Consider the following 5396-nt stretch of genomic DNA (forward strand, 5'->3'; position numbering starts at 1 on the left):
TTTGATTCAGCAACTCCTTCTAGTTTGGACGAGCTAGAAATACAAAGCTTTGATATGTTTGGAACGGAAGTCGAAACTTCTGATGCAGGTTTATGTTTCCTGTGGACCGCCTTGAGTTGATGGGGTAGATGCAATTTTGGAATACTAGGTATTGAAGGAGTTAACTCTTTTCTCAATACCTTAACATCAGTTGATTCTATTTGAGGTTTTTGTCTTTAGAAAATCCTTCGAATGTAAATTTCAACTTCCTTTTGATAAGCTGATGAGATTGACCAACACTAGATATATCATGATCGTCTGCATATTCTTTGATTTTAAACCCAGACATGGTCAACCTTGTAGAATTACACTGTTCATCTTTCATGTAAAATTTGGCATAAGTGAAATGAGATTCTTCTTCAAGGAATGATTTAGACTTAGCTATCATACATTTAACTTCTCCATCTCAACTATCTGTGAAGCATTGGTGCCAAGTCGAAGGTACTGCTCTAGTTTCGTATATCTAAACACGTCCAATGAGTAACTCGTATGATGTTTTAACATCAATGTCATGGAACAGAGCTAAGTAAATTAACTCTCCTATTTGTAGTTTCAGACGGATCATGCCAACGACTTGCTGGCCTTTCTGGTTGAATCCTTGAATCATGATTTTGCTCCTGGACAGATCGCCAAGATTAATTCCAATTTTCTTCATTGCTTTAATCGGCATAATGTTCACAGCAGATCCACAATCGATCATTACGTGATTTATCCTGCATTTTCAAATATAACCACTAACATATAGTGGTCTATTATGTAAATGAGAATCCAGTTGTAGATCTTCATCATCAAATGTTATGGTAGTCATACAATCTTGTAGGGTTGTGGATCCAATATGTTCTAAGACTTTGCCTTCATATTCTTCCGGATCAATTAATGTCGCGACCAAAGTCATTTGATCGTCGAATGGAAAACTAAGAGACTTTGCTAAACTCGTATTGGCAAGAATATTGTTGAGTCTTGAGATATTTTTCTTCTGTCTTGAGCTTTGTCTTGATGCATTCTTCATCTCATTTTTCTTCTCCACATTGATAAAATTGGAGATAAAACATTCCTTGTCAAAGAGACCATTAGGAAAATAATCAACCAAGGATGGTAGCCTAGGAGGAATGCGTAAAGCAACTTCTTCCTCCTTTGATTTAGTGAATACTCTTAGCTTAGCTTTAGACCTTCTTCTTTGGTTGCTTCTTGGTATTGATTTCTCATTGCAAATACTAGAACTTGGGATTCGTGGGGCCCTTCGACGATGTCCTTTTATAAGGATCCATGCCCCCTAATCTGCTTCTAATGTTTCTTCTTTGTTGAGTTGAAATTTCATACCCAATTCCTTTACCTTTAGTCCTTCAATAGGCGTAGGAGGTGACATTTTACCTATTTTGTTTGAGTTCTATATTTCTCTTTCTTGCTTATGAAGGTGGACCAGCTGTCACCGATCTCGTCATCAGACTCTGAGTCAGAATCCTAAACATCCAGGACACCCTTCATAATTTCATAAAATGTTGGACAATTGGGTGCGCTTGGTCCATCCATTCCCAGATAGATGTAATTGATAGTGATTTCTCCGTATACCTCAAACTCCACTGGGATGGCTCCTTGTGGAAGTTAAGGTCCAACCTCCTCAACTGAAGATTTACAGGCATCATGTAAATTAGAAATATTTGTTTCTTCCTTGCAATGGGAATTGGATCAAATGATCCAAATAAAACCATCGAGTAGATGGCTGTTGGATTCTCTCTGATATCAAGTTTGATCTTATTTTCTTTGTCCATTTGAACAATAAAATCTTTCAAGACAAAGCATTTGTTCACTAGGTGACAAATGATTCTGTAAAATTTACTGTATTTAGGATAATCGATCTTACCAGCTTCCTCGGGTCTTTTTGGCACTGAAAGTTTGATTATCTTCTGTTCAAGGAGATGATCTAGAATTCCAAAAACTTCAAAATTTGAGAATAGGTATTCATTTCCTTCAAGTTATTTCGGAGTCGCATGACCTCTGTATTAGACTTGTCCTTTGTTAGGTCTGAACTCTACCTTCGGTTTTGGATTTGAGCTCGACCTCAAGAAGGCTGTCTTTGCAGAACAGTAAAAATTGTCATAGCTTCTTTGGATTTGCCTGCCTTGACATCTTTCTTTATTTCTTTCTTAGGATCTTTCTTATAACGCGGATTGCTTGGTAAGTAACTCCCATGCTTTACATTTGGAGCTCCAGGTCATGAGCATGTGTCGCCAATTCTTTGAATGAGTAATGCATATTTGTTTGGAGATTATAGAATAATCCCCAATGCATGCCTTGTACACAAATGTCAATGGAAGATATTTTGCTTATTCGTTCTTTGTAATTAAGCACGAGGTTCCTCCAGCATTCAATATACTCCACAACAGGCTCTTCTTTGCTTTCCTTTGTTCGAACAAGTTCTCCAATTTGTTGGGTGCTATAGAAGCATGTTAGAAATTCTTGTCCGAGTTGATCCAAACTATCAATTGACCCAGCTGGTAAGTCCGTCTACCATTCAAACACGACACCTTTGAGAGAGCGTACAAACTGCTTCACCATGGTGTCATTGTAAGGGCCTCCATTGTTACACGTTTCAATGAAATGAGCAACATGTTACTTTGGGTTGCCCTTTCCAACAAAACATTGAAATTTCGGAGGTTAGTAACCAAGTGACATCTTCATTTCATCGATTCGACGATTATAGGGCTTGGCATGTACCGATGAAGATTGCAATAAACCACCATACTGGGCACAGATGGTGTCTGTAATCATATTTTGAAATTGTTGGACGGATAGAAAGCGAACAGAGAGTTGAGTGGTGTCGCGTAACATGTTTTGAACAATGTCTGATCGTGTATATTTTACTTTTGTTGTTGCTCTTGGACTTTTGGCTCTTTGGCTTTGGAAGATCTTGAATTTTCGTGATCTTCTCTAACCTGTGAATTTTGCAACTCTAGCTTGTGCATGAGTATAGAAATCTACGAGTCTTTGTCTTTTACTGACTTTGTTAATTTTTCAATGGCTAAAGCCATTTGTTGAATTTGATCATCTGAGTCCGACATCGCTTCTGTGACCATCACTGGTTCAAATGATTCTTCAGATAGAGCATCGTCTCCCTACCTTTGCAAAGAAGTGGCATGAGATGATCTAGACAAGGATCTGCTACTGGAGACGAAGCCCGAATGAGAGCTTTTCGTCGAATTCATGGTCTTTTCTGTCGAATGAGAGTTCGACTTTTTGAAGGCAATTTTCTTTGCCTTTGTTGGAGAACTTCTTCAGTGATGGGACTAGTTAAGTTTTCCTAGTTTTTGTTTTGGCCCTGCTAGAATGAAAGAGTTCAGTGTCTTTTCAAGATGAGTCATAGTTTGTTTCGCCTTTTACCTGCCATTGCTAATGTGGTGGTTGAAACATGAAGATTCTATGATAAAAAGATGACAAGACAAGAAGGTTCCACTGGGTGTGCTAGGAAATTTGTACAATGAATTTCGTATATTAAAATACGAAAATTGTATTTTTTGAGAAATACAAGTGATATTAAACTTCTTGTAATTGTAAAATTGCAACAAAAAAAAAATCCTCTGATTAATGATCTGAATATTTGAAAACAAGGGACTACGTGGCTTGAATCCTGGTCTTCATGAATTTATTGAAAATTTGATTTGTTGATACTTGACTTGTCCGGCACTTAAGTTTTAGGGCTTGGACTTGTGCTTGAATTTAATTTGATTTGAAAAAAACTTTGATTTTCTTGCATTTGGCATGAACCTGTTTGATTCGAAGAAGATTTTGATCTTCTTGAAGTTCACCGAATTTAGATTTGAAAGAATTTCTTCTCTTCCTCCGACTTTGAAATTCTTTCAGCACTTCATGATTGCCTTCTCTACTTTCACTTCTTATTGCTTTTGCTTTCTTCTCCTCTTTATGGACCATTAGTCCTATTTATAGGAGAAAATTCATGCTAATTTTGGTAATTCTCAATTATATTTAATTAAAATGAATAATTGAGTAATTATAATTATTTATTTGTTTATATATTTGAAAAGATGATATGGGCCTTTGGATTTTATGGACTTTAGTGGATTTCAATTTAATTATGCTAATGATTTGAATCGACTTAATCCTTTTTTTTTTTTTTTTTTTTACAATGACTTATTTTATTTTTAAGTTCTCAAAATTTATGTAGCTCACAAAGTTTTTACTTTATGTGTCTCCTTATTAAAGTGGGCATATTTCAGCCAAAAAAAAAAAAAAGTGGGCCAATTATCTTGTAATGAATTTTTAATTGGTCATTCGGTCTCAATGCATTGTTTATCGATCATAATAAAATAACTTCCAATGCAATATATTAAGCCGAAATAATACAAAATAATGTATTAGAGTAACTTTGGCATAGTAATGAGATATGCATCGCTTATGACAATCTCTATGAAACATGCATTTATGACTTATTTGATTAGCGGACCGCACAACAGCGACAATATTATAGAAGAAAAATAAGTTGAATTTTTATTTTTATTTTTTTGAATTCATAACAATGTCTAGAAATGGTTTCCAAAAAAGAAGAGGGGAAAAAAAAGGAAAAAGGTTTAGTACACAGTGCCAAAAATTCGCTTAATCTACCAACCGAATTATGCATCTCAAATGTCACTGTATAGCAAAGTACAAAAACTTATCTCAGTCGGCAGATTTTGATTGGTGAAAAAAGTCAAAAACTGTTTTCTTTTTTAACTGAGCCAATGGCTTTATCCCATGTGTTTTTCTGTCAAGTAAGATGTAAATTTTTTTGTACAAGTAGCATGATTGCTTTACGCTTTAGGTGGTTCTCTGATCTACCTAAACAATCACACATTTATAATTATTACTCCTTATTAATCACACTTTTCACAAGATTTACTGCTATTATTCTTTATAAATTATTTATAAATTTGTCAAACAAAGGCTAAACAACGTTTTTTTTTCTCCTTAAATTTTGTTTGTAAAGTATTGCTTTTGCATTCTTGACCGTTATTCTGGTTGTTTTGAATTCCGCCTCTTACAGTTACCATTAATATTTTTGCGTTTCCAAATCTTATTTTCCAATACTGAGCTCTAATTCTTTAGTTCTTAAAGAATTAATATCAATTCCAGAGGTCAACTTATCTCTATCATATTTAGCCCTGTTTGACAAGGATTAAAATCAGATTTTTAATATATTTTGATAAAAGTTGATAAAATCTGTGGTTGAAAAGTAGTGGGTCCTATAAAATATGTGGTTATAAGTAGTTGTTAACATTGATTTAAATTAAAATCTAATTTTTAATTTTTACCACATAGCATTTTTTTAATCTCACTATAATTTTCAAGAATAGTATTCAATAAAA

The sequence above is a fragment of the Olea europaea genome, unplaced genomic scaffold, assembly GCF_002742605.1.
Source record: "Olea europaea var. sylvestris unplaced genomic scaffold, O_europaea_v1 scaffold1959, whole genome shotgun sequence".
Classification (NCBI taxonomy): Eukaryota; Viridiplantae; Streptophyta; class Magnoliopsida; order Lamiales; family Oleaceae; genus Olea; species Olea europaea.